Source organism: Leopardus geoffroyi, chromosome C3, assembly GCF_018350155.1.
Source record: "Leopardus geoffroyi isolate Oge1 chromosome C3, O.geoffroyi_Oge1_pat1.0, whole genome shotgun sequence".
Classification (NCBI taxonomy): Eukaryota; Metazoa; Chordata; class Mammalia; order Carnivora; family Felidae; genus Leopardus; species Leopardus geoffroyi.
The window spans coordinates 105,899,417-105,911,488 of record NC_059338.1 but is presented as its reverse complement, the minus strand read 5'-3'; the positions used below and the strand labels follow the sequence as shown (position 1 = coordinate 105,911,488).

At 42.4% G+C, this 12,072-nt stretch overlaps 1 long non-coding RNA gene across 1 annotated transcript in view; it reads left to right on the top strand.

Moving 5' to 3' along the window:
- The first annotated feature begins 9,236 nt into the window (after positions 1-9,236).
- Positions 9,237-12,072, top strand: part of LOC123585649 — a 32,165-nt gene continuing 29,329 nt past the window's right edge. Inside the window, exons 1-2 of the long non-coding RNA XR_006706343.1 lie at positions 9,237-9,468; positions 11,956-12,002. This is a non-coding gene — a long non-coding RNA (uncharacterized LOC123585649). The remainder of the gene's footprint in view (positions 9,469-11,955; positions 12,003-12,072) is intronic.

Sequence of the window (12,072 nt, the reverse complement as noted above, 5' to 3'; positions counted from 1 at the left end):
AGAGAATCCAGGGTATAGAGGACAAACTTATGGAGAATAATGAAGCAGGAAAACGAGGGAGGGGGGAGACTAAGACAAAAGAGTACAATTTAAGAATTAGAGAACTCAGTGACTCATTAAAAAGGAACAACATCAGAATTATAGGGGTCCCAGATGATGAAGAGAGAGAAAAGGGGGTAGGAAATTTATGTCAGCAAAGCATAGCAGAAAACTTTCCTAACCTGGAGAAAGACATAGACATCAAATCCAGGAAGCACAGAGGACTCCCATTAGATTCAACAAAAACCAACCATTAACAAGGCATATCATAGTCAAATTCACAAAATACTCAGGCAAGGAAAGAATCATGAAAGCATCAAGGGAAAAAAGTCCTTAACCTATAAGGGAAGACAGATCAGGTTCACAAGAGACCTATCCACAGAAACTTAGGCCAGAAAGGAGTGGCAGGATATATTCAATGTGCTGAATCAGAAAAATACGCAGCCAAGAATTCTTTATCCAGCAAAGCTGTCATTCAAAATAGATAGAGAAATTAACAGTTTCCCATACAAACAAAAATTAAAGGAGTTTGTGACCACTAAACCAGCCCTGCAAGAAATTTTAAGGAGGACTTGCTGAGGGGAGAAAAGATAAAAACAACAACAACAACAACAAATGACCAAAAGCAACAAAGACTAGAAATGACCAGAGAACACCACCATAAACCCCAACTCTACAAGCAACATAATGGCAATAAATTCATATCTTTCAGTACTCACTCTAAACATCAATGGACTAAATGCTCCAATAAAAGACATAGGGTAACAGAATGGATAAGAAACCAAGATCCATCTATATGCTGTGTACAAGAGACCCACTTTAGACCTAAAGACACCTTCAGATTGAAAATAAGGGGATGGAGAACCATCTATCATGCTAATGGTCAACAAAAGAAAGCAGGAGTAGCCATACTTACATCAGACAATCTAGACTTTAAAATAAAGCCTGTAACAAGAGATGAAGAAAGGCATTATTATCATAATTATACTAAGTAAGGGGTCTATCCACCAAGAAGACCTAACAATTGTAAACATTTATGCTCCAAACGTGAGAGGACCCAAATATATAAATCAATTAATCACAAACATAAGGAAACTCCTCATTGATAGTAATACCATAATAATAGGGGACTTCAACACCCCACTTACAGCAATGGACAGACAATCTAAACAGAAAATCAACAAGGAAACAATGGCTTTGAATGACACACTGGACCAGATGGACTTACAGATATATTCAGAACATTTCATCCTGAAGCAGCAGGATACACATTCTTCTCGAGTGCACATGGAACATTCTCCAGAACAGATCACATACTGGCACGCAAATAAGCTCTCAACAAGTACAAAAAGATCAAAATCATACACTGCAGATTTTCAGACCAAAACTGAAAACTATGAAACTCAAAATCAACCACAAGAAAGAAAATTGGAAAGATAACAAATACTTGGAGACTAAAGAACATCCTACTAAAGAATGAACGGGCCAACCAAGAAGTTAAAGAGGAAATTAAAAAGTACATGCAAGCCAATGAAAATGATAACACCACAACCCAAAACCTCTGGGACACAGCAAAGGCAGTCATAAGAGGAAAGTATATAGCAATCCAGGCCTTCCTAAAGAAGGAAGAAAGTTCTCAGATACGCACCCTAAACTTACACCTCAAAGACCTGGAAAAAGAACAGAAAATAAAACCCAACACAAGCAGAAGACAGGAAATAATAAAGATTAGAGCAGAAATCAATGTTATCAAAACGAAAAAAAACAGTAGAACAGATCAATGAAACCAGAGCTGGTTTTTGAAAGAATTAACAAAACTGATAAACCCCTTGCCAGTTGGATCAAAAAGAAAAAGGAAGGGACCCAAATAAATAAAATCAAGAATGAAAGAGGAGAGATCACAACAACACTGCAGAAATACAAATTATACTAAGAGAATATTATGAGGAATTATACACCAATAAAATGGGCAACCTGGAAGAAATGAACAAATTCCTAGAAACATATAAACTACCAAACCTGAAACAGGAAGAAATAGAAAATTTGAAGACTCATGAGCAGTAAGGAAATCGAATTAGTAATCAAAAATCTCCCAAGAAACAAGAGTCCAGGGCCAGATGGCTTTCTAGGGGAATTCTACCAAACATTTAAAGAAGAGTTAACACCTATTCTCTTGAAGCTGTTCCAAGAAATAGGAATGGAAGGAAAACTTCCAAACTCCTTCTATGAAGCCAACATTACCTTGATTCCAAAACCAGACAAAGACCCCACTAAAAAGAAGGACTATAGACCAATTTCCCTGATGAACATGGATGCAAAAATCCTCAACAACATAATAGCTAACTGGATCTGACAGTATGTTAAAAAAATTATTCACCGTGACAAAGTTGGATTTATTCCTGGGATGCAGGGCTGGTTCAATATCTGCAAAACAATCAGTGTGAGTCATCACATCAATAAAAGAAAGGACAAGCACCACATGATCCTCTTACTAGATGCAGAGAAAGCAATTGACAAAGTATAGCATCCTTTCTTGATAAAAACCCTCAAGAAAGTGGGATAGAAGGATCACACCTCAAGATCATAAAAGCCATATATCAAAGACTCACTGCTAATAGCATCCTCAATGGGGAAAAACTGAGAGCTGTCCCCCTAAGGTCAGGAACAAGACATAGAGGTCCACTCTTGCCACTGTTATTCAACACAGTATTGGAAGTCTTAGCTTCAGCAATCAGACAACACAAAGAAATAAAAGGCATCCAAATCAGCCAGGAGGAGGTCAAACATTCACTCTCCGCAGAGGACATGATACTCTATATGGAACACCCAAAAGATTCCACCAAAAAACTGCTAGAACTGACCCATGAATTCAGCAAATTCACAGAATTTAAAATCAATGCACTGAAATTGGTTGCATTCCTATACACCAACAATGAAGCAACAGAAAGAGAAATCAAGGAATAGATTCCATTTACAATTACACCAAAACCCATAAAATACCTAGGAATAAACATAGCCAAAGAGGTGAAAAATCTATACACTGAAAACCATAGAAAGCTTATGAAAGAAATTGAAGAAAACACAAAAAAATGGAAAAAATATTCCATGTTCCTGGATTGGAAGAACAAACATTGTTACAATGTCGATACTACCCAAAGCAATCTACATATTCAATGCAATCCCTATGAAAATAACACCAGCATCCTGCACAGAGCTAGAACAAACAATCCTAAAATTTGTATGGAACCAGGAAAGACCCTGAATAGCCAAAGCAATCTTGAAAAAGAAAACCAAAGCAGGAAACGTCACAATCCCAGACTTCAAGCTCTACTACAAAGCTGTAATCATCAAGACAGTATGGTACTGGCACAAGGACAGACACTCAGATCAATGGAACAGAATAGAGAACCCAGAAATGGACCCACAAACGTATGGCCAACTAATCTTTGACAAAGCACGAAAGAATATCCAGTGGAATCAAGACAGTCTCTTCAGCAAGTGGTGCTGGGAAAACTGGACAGCGACATGCAGAAGAATGAATCTGGACCACTTTCTTATACCATACACAAAAATAAACTCAAAATGGATGAAAGACCTAAATGTAAGACAGGAAGCTATCAGAATGCTTGAGGAGAAAGCAGGCAAAAACCTCTTTGATCTCGGCCGCAGCAACTTTTTACTCCACATGTCTCTGGAGGCAAGGGAAACAAAAGCAAAAATGAACTAATGGGACCTCATCAAAATAAAAAGCTTCTGCAAAGCAAAGGAAATAATCAGCAAAACTAAAAGGCAACCTACAGAATGGAAGAAGATATTTGTAAACGACGTAACAGATAAAGGGTTCGTATCCAAAGCCTATAAAGACCTTATCAAGCTCAACACCCAAAAAACAAATAATCCAGTGAAGAAATGGGCAAAACACACGAATAGACATTTCTCCAAAGAAGACATCCAGATGGCCAACTGACACATGAAAAATTGCCCAACATCACTCATCATCAGGGATAGACAAATCAAAACGACAATGAGATACCACCTTATACCTGTCAGAATGGCTAACATTAACAACTCAGGCAACAACAGATGTTGGCGAGGATGTGGATAAAGTAGATCTCTGTTGCACTGCTAGTGGAAATGCAAACTGGTGCAGCCACTCTGGAAAACAGTATGGAGGTGCCCCCAAAAAATTAAAATTAGAACTACCCTAGGACCCAGCAATTGCACTACTAGGTATCTATCCAAGGGATACAGGTGTGCTGTTTCGAAGAAGCACATGCACCCCCATGTTTATAGCAGCACTAACAACAACAGCCAAAGGATGGAAAGAGCCCAAATGCCCATCAATGGATGAATGGATAAAGAAGAGGTGGTATATATATACAATGGAGTATTACTCGGCAATCAAAAAGAATGAAATCTTGCCACTTGCAACTACATGGATGGAACTAGAGGGTATTAGGCTAAGCGAAATTAGTCAGAGAAAGACAAAAATCATACGACTTCACTCATATGAGGACTTTAAGACACAGAACAGATGAACACAAGGGAAGGGAAACAAAAATAATATAAAAACAGGGAGGAGGACAAAACAGAAGAGACTCACAAATATGGAGAACAAACAGAGGTTTACTGGAGGGGTTGTGAGAGGAGGGGATGGGCTCAAAGGGTAAGGGTAAGGGTATCTACTCCTGAAATCATTGTTGCACTATATGCTAACTTGGTTGTAAATTAAAAAAAAAAAAAAAAAAAAAAAAAAAGAGTCTGGTATGGGGTTCCTGGGTGGCTCAGTCAGTTAAGCATCCGACCTTCAGCTCAGGTCATGATCTCATGTTCCATGAGTTCGAGCCCCGTGTTGGGCTCTGTGCTGACAGCTCAGAGCTCGGTGCCTGCTTTGGATTCTGTGCCTCCCTCTCTCTCTGCCCCTCCCCTGCTAATGCTCTCTCTTACTCTTGAAATAAATAAACATTAAAAAAAATAATAAAGCCAGATACTTAACTGACTGAGCCACCCAGGTACGCTGACATGAAAGGTTTTAAAAGCCAAGTTACCAAGCAAAATTGAATGTGAAAACTAAAGACCTAGGTCTAGTTGCAGTGACTGCTCTACCTTGCAATAGCTATGGGACCTTATGCAAGCTTCTTGACTTTTCTGGACCTTAGTTCTCTTGTCTACAGAAGAAGCCTGCACTAGATTATCAGGTGGCATTCTGAGAGTCACAGAGCTCTAAGGAGGGCCTGGCCTGACCACATGAGAGTCAGTGATCACTCGATCACTGTATTTAACTGTATTTGACAGTTAAAACCAAACAGGACCAGCTCAGCCACAACTGGGACTTGGCCCCCACCCCTCTCTCCCAGCACGCTCCTCTTTCCATTCTCAGCTCACATCTGCGTGCCTCTTAATTCACTGCAGTGAAGTGCACACCCTGTACTACAACTCCTTTAAATCTTGAATCCATAGGCATTCCCATTTTACAGATAGAAAAATTGAGGTTCAGAGGAGTTTAAGTCACTCACCCGAAGTCATAAGGCTAATAAATGGTAGAGCTGAGACTTCCTATCCCATTTTCCCATCTGACTAAAACATTTCATCTTTCCAGTTTACAGCTCTCCAGGACTCCCAACCCAGCACTGTTTTCACTGCACCACACATTGAGAACTTAGTCTCTGCCCCACTGGATCTTCTGCCCCTCCTCCCACTCTCTCCTCAGTATCTAACCCTGAACCAGGCAGGAGGCTTTCCTTACAGCCTGCCCCTTCCACCCCAGCTGCTCAGCGTGAGCACACATTTCTGCGCCACTCCCTCCCTCCCCCTCTGCTGGCTGTTTGTGAAAGTTTGCGCTGTAGGGTGGAATAAGCCCTGTAATTTATTTCTGATGCAGGAAATTTGAATATTAGCTAAATCACAACAGGAAACCAGCCATTCAGGAGTAATGCAATCAAACACTTCACTCAGTCCAAACATACCTGCAGAAGGGAAACGGATCCCAGCCGTCTCTGAGTCTAAAGGAATCGCTAAGCTCATTGTCTTCCAGCACAGGCACTTCATGCACTATTTTCAGGACAAAGGTTCTTGTTTGAACATTAAGCCTTTCTAACTTGGTCTCAGCTAAAAGGCACTAACACAGAGATCCCACTCACTGAGACTCCTCCTCAGGAAAGGAGCACAGTCCTAAAATGAGGAGCAGACAGGGCATGACAACTCAGGAGGGCTTCAGACACCTTCTCCTCTGACCTCGCTGCCGTGGAGGGGGAGGGGTGCGGCCCAAGGGAGGGGCCACAAGGAAGGCGGCTGACTGTTCAGGGCTCCCTTGTGCCCTCTGCCAAGGCATGGAAAAGCCAGGCTGAACCAGGGCTGGGTGGGCAGGAATGTTTGTGAAGGACGCCAGAATTGCTGAGAAATGGATCCCGGTGTCTTACATTCTTAAACTTTCTGTAAAGAATGTAATCGGGCTGGGAGTATTTAAACCACCCTATAGCGTCTGGGTGACTCAGTCGGTTAAGGGTCTGACTCTTGATTTAGCTCAGGTCATGATCTCACTGTCATGAGATGGAGCCCCATGTTGGGCTCTGCACTGAGCATGGAGCCTGCTTAAGATGCTCTCTCCCCACCCCTCTGCCCCTCCCCCACCCCTCTCTCTAAGCAAAGAAATACATACACACATACATACATACATACATACATACATACATACATAAAATAAACCACCCCATGGGTGAGGAATGCAGGATGAAAGGGAAGGGATGATGAATTCATTTTGAATTGTTTTAAAAAGGGGAGGTTGTTTCAAATCAGATATATTTGTTATAATAGAAGCCATGGGTAAGAATGGCTTAGGTAATCTTGGTACTTCTTGTCTCACAGAACAGAGAATGGGAGGTAGGAGTTATCATGGCTGGTCCATGTAGCAGTATCTTCAAAACCCAGGCATCTTTTGCCTTTTACCTTTTCCATCTTTAGTATCTTAGCTTTTTTTGTTCTTCCTCATGCATGTTGCCTCACTCATTATAAGGTGGCTGCCGCTGTAGCAAGATCACATCCTCACACAACTTATTGAAGGCAGGGCACAAAGGAGTAGTCCTGGCAGAGATTTTCTTCTCATAAGCCTTACTCTGAGCAGTGAGGAAAAAACATTTCCCCGTAAAACCCAACAGGCTTTGCTTTATGTATTTTTTTTAGCCAAACTGGGCCACTTAGCCGCTTCTAGCTACAAGGGAGTCTGAGAAAGCAAGTATGTAGCTTTCCCAACTTCTGTCATTGAAGTGGGCAAGGGTTGGGAATGGCTTTGGAGTAGACAACTAAGAGTTTCTGCCATAGGGATAAATAGAAGTGTGGCCAGAAATAAAAATAAAAACAAAATTTTTTCACCTAAGTCCAAAGATGAAAGTTGTACGGGTGCCTGGGTGGCTCAGTCGGTGGAGCGTCCAACTTCGGGTCAGGTCTTGATCTCACAGTTCGTCAGTTTGAGCCCCACGTTGGGCTCTGTGCTAACAGCTCAGAGCCTGGAGCCTGCTTCGAATTCTGTGTCTCCCTCTCTCTCTCTGCCCTCCCCCACTTGTGCTCTGTCTCTCTCTCTTAAAAATAAATAAACATTTAAAACATTTTAAAAAGAGATAAAAGTTTTAAAATATATCAACAGTTTTAGTAAAGAAAGAAAGCAAGAAAGAAAAAAGTTTTGTATGTAAACATCTGCATTATCTAAAAGAAAAAAAGACAGGCCTGGCTGCATATTTTACTTCCATACACAGTTTAAAAAAAAAAAAAGAAAAGTGAGGCAACTTCAGAATTCTACATTCCTCTGACCCAATTTATCCCAGAGAAAATCACGGATCTGTATAAAGTTGTATATGTACATGTATATGTATAAATATATACGGATGTTCACCACCTATTGTTTGCAATAGCAACAAGTTGGAACAACTAGGCACCCCTACTTCACAATGCTCTGCCAGGCACCAAAGTCAAGTACAAAATTGGTCTGGAAAGGAGAACCGACCTCTCCCTTTGTGTTCCCCTCTGTGTGGTTTGCATCCCAACATGGGCAAGGGTGTGTGAAACCACTCGCTCAAGGTCTACCTTCCCCTTTGCTCTGCCTGGTAGGGTTTGTGCAGTGGCTTCCATGCTACATTCAAAATCTCTGCCCAAACCTATCACTTGGGTCAGACCTATCAGATCTGTCTCCTCCTTGCCTCAGGGCTGATTCTCTCCCAGGAGACCCCAGGCTAAGAAATTTCAGTTGAGTCACCATATGAATAGTGAGTCATGACCCAGCCAATCCTAAAGGCCAGTGGTAGGGCCTAAGCTCAAACTGAGCTCCCTGTTGCAAATGATAACCAGTCTGAATCCCACCTGGTGCAAGGAGGGACTTTTAAGGCAGAGGACCAGCGAGTCTGCACCCTCAAACTCTCAATCTAGTTGCGGGAACAACAGGACCAGATCTACTGGGACCCAGGGTTCTCCTTAGAGCAGTGATACGCTGTGGCGCTAAAGCTACTTGACTTTGCTACTTATAGAACCAAATAGGAATTATTCATTATTAGGGATTGGGATTTGTTTATTAGCCTTAAAAGGCTAATGATAATGACAACGGATGTTAAACCTGTAAGTATAATTAAGGTGAACTGACTTTAACTTACTCCTAATGTTGTAGGAAGAGTAAAACTCTCTTACTTGTTAAGGAAGCACAAAAATCTATTTCCCAGCCAATGAACATGCCAGATACTAACACTGTTTATAAATCTGTGCTAAAAATTTGGATGACCAGCCTGTAAGAGGGAACTGAAACCTATATAATGATGAAATTGTTAAAGGTGACATGGGAAGAAGCCCATAGCTCAGCCTTGGAGGAGCTATTGACTCTGAGGTCACTCTAGCTAATGGAAATGTTGAAATTTTAATGCTAAACAGAAGCTTGGAGATAATAGCTTCAATTCCTGAGTGCTTACTATGTGCTGGGTCTATTTTAAGTGTTCTGCGTATTTCTACAACGACACAAGAAGTCCATACTGTTGTTCCTCCCAGTTGCACATTTAACCTGCCAAAGTCATCCAGCCAGTAAATGCTAGAGCCAGGATTTGAACCCAAGTGATTTGGCTCTAAAGCCTGTGTTCTTCCACACCTCACCATAGCAGAGTCCCATACCTGGAGGTACTTCCTATGAGTTGCAAGGGAGTTAACTGAGGCAAGATGGACTTAGTGTTCATAGGATGGAGTATCATTTAATGACCCCTAGCTCTCAAGAAACCTGCTCCCCACACCTGAATTGTTAAAATATCCTGCCCTGACCATAGATATCACCTTCCCCAGACAGAGGTGGATGGGAGCCTCAGGTATCCAGGGCCAAAGGAATGGCATGATCCATTCTGGTACAACAGACAAGAGCTAGTACCTTCCCCTCCACTCTCAGATCCTCTCAGAATGGGCCAGAGGGTAAGTGCTGTCTTTCTGCCATTTCTGACCCTCCCCTCTCCACCACCCCTCCCCCAAAGTGATGGATGAGCAAATAACAAAATCACAGGCAACTCTGTGACTAGTCCAGGGCTCCTGATACTTCATAAAAATGTGTGGCTTCGTCAGTTGCTTCATAAGTGCTTAGCATCCCTCTATGGAAAGAGGCTTTTCCTCTTTCAGTTGGTACCAAAGTGCAGGGCTTTCCCTTACAGTACTGTCACCTAGACTTTCATTTCTGTACAACCAGCCAGGGGTGAAATTGCCCAAGGGAGTTTGCCTTTCTAAAGAGTCAGTGCTGAGCAGGAATTTCTTCTGTGTGTCCAGAGGCCTCCCTCCCGCCCAGTAGCCCAAGCTCATCTGGAAACAGCATCGTTCTTCTTTAAAATCTACCTCCTTAAAAAAAAATGAGGTTAGAGTGGGAGAGAGCCAAAGCATAAGAGACTCTTAAAAACTGAGAACAAACTGAGGGTTGATGGGGGGGTGGGAGGGAGGGAAGGGTAGGTGATGGGCATTGAAGAGGGCATCTTTGGGATGAGCACTGGGTGTTGTATGGAAACCAATTTGACAATAAAATTCATATATTAAAAAAAAAAAAAGAAAGGAAAAAAATCTACCTCCTTAATTCCCACAGGGAAGGAGCAGCCTCTGAGCAGAGAAACCAGTGGCTCAAGGGCTCCACCATGAGGAAATCAGGAAATGAGACCTCTGGCAAAACATCGTGATCTTGCACCTGCAGGCAGTCAAAGGTGCAGATGGGGAACAGAAGGCCAGTGGGGCAGCCAGGTCACAGTTGTCCAGCAAGAAAGGGGACTTGGTACCGTGTGCCCCCCCCCACCTTCCGCCACAGTCACTTCTGCTTCACCCGACCTCAGGTGGGGTGGCCACGACAGCCTCCTTTGTCTTTTTCCAGCTCCGTGCAGGGCACATGGGGGCTGGCAACTCTGAGCTTTACGCTGGTAGCAGCTGGCAAGATGCTGAAGCTATTCTTCCCTTGTGGAGAATTAGATGGAATTAGCTTTGCTAAATTCCCATCAGCCCTGCCCACCAAATGCCCCCACTGACTGCAACAGAGCCGCCCGGCAGCTGAGGGTAGGATGCGGCAGTGTCTGACCCTCACCTCCACGGGCTTCTCCCCTGCAGCCTGAGCAGCACCTGCAGCTGCTGACCCTCATCTCAGGCTGCACAGCCCTTTGAGGTGGTTTGGGACCCACTGCCCATGGGACCTGGGACTCTGCTCATCAAAGCTGCTGAGATGTCTTTATCAGGGGAGTCTAGGAAAAACATGAACTGTATCAAACCAAACTGGGGCAGAATCCTGGCTTTATCTGTACCAAGCAAGGAGTAAACCCTCTCTGAAAGTCACCTTGAAAATAGAGGAAATAACTCTTTAATATGTGTCTACCCCACTATGCTCCATGAGGCAGACGTCAGGTCTGTTTTTTCATGGTTTGATCTCCGGCACCTGGCACAGTGTCTGACATTTAGGATACACTCAATAAATATTTTTGAAGGGATGAAGGAAAAATAAGTTCCCAATAGGATTAAGAGCATAAAATGATGTGATCTATGTAAAGCAAACAGGGCACATGTGCTCTGTAAATGACAGTTTCTAGCGACCAGCTTATTCTGATTACATGAAACCAGGCTTCATGATTCAACTAATAATGACTGTCATTCATTCATTCATTGAGGAAATACTGATAAACTGTTACGTCCACACGGAAAACACAAATGTGAAAAAAAAAAAAAAACAACTTCTCATCTGAAAGTGGCTCAGTTAAATGTTAGCCAGATATAGAGAGCTATGAGCACACAGAGGAAGGGCTTTCCCAGAGGATGAGTAGAGGCCAGCCAGTAAAGAAGGTAGGAGCAGAGAAAAAATCTGAAAGGGAAAAAACTCTGTGTCAAACTCTATGGCCCATCGATGAAGCTGAGTTCCTAGAGATAAGTATAATTGTATCACACACAGGAGAGATGCTTGGAACAGATTTTTACTCAACTGTTTTCTCAGAGACGTAAAGGTTGATTGTGTCTGGATGTTGCCTTCAGTGGGTTTGACTCCCTCTTAGCCACATGAAGGATGGTGTACATCCTCTGGAATTTGGGACTCTAAACCTAGAGACCCAAACCAACAGATGACAAGAATTAGAGGCACGTGCTCCCCTGTCATCTGAAATTTAAACAAATTGAAGCAAGTATGTCTTTGTTTGCTACCACTTTATAACCTGAGTTCCGAGAAGGACTTCTTGGGGAGCTCTGATCTGGACATCTCAACATTTTAGACATGAGAGATTTGGTTTCAGGTTTCCAAAATTGTCATATGCAACCACTGCCAGGATATGCCATTCTGAGTTCCACCTGTACTATTACTTTAATTCTTTAAAATTTACTTTTTACTTAAAGCAATATTTTTCAAGATATATGTCCCAAATATGATTAGAAAATAAGTATCAATTGCCCTTGCAGCTCTGATGTCTTCAAACCTTATTGCCAATCCAACCAGGCCTCAGCGGGTAAGCCCTCTCTGCCCCCTCCATTAAGTGATGTTTAAACACAATTCCCAGCAGGCTTTGGGGGAGAACA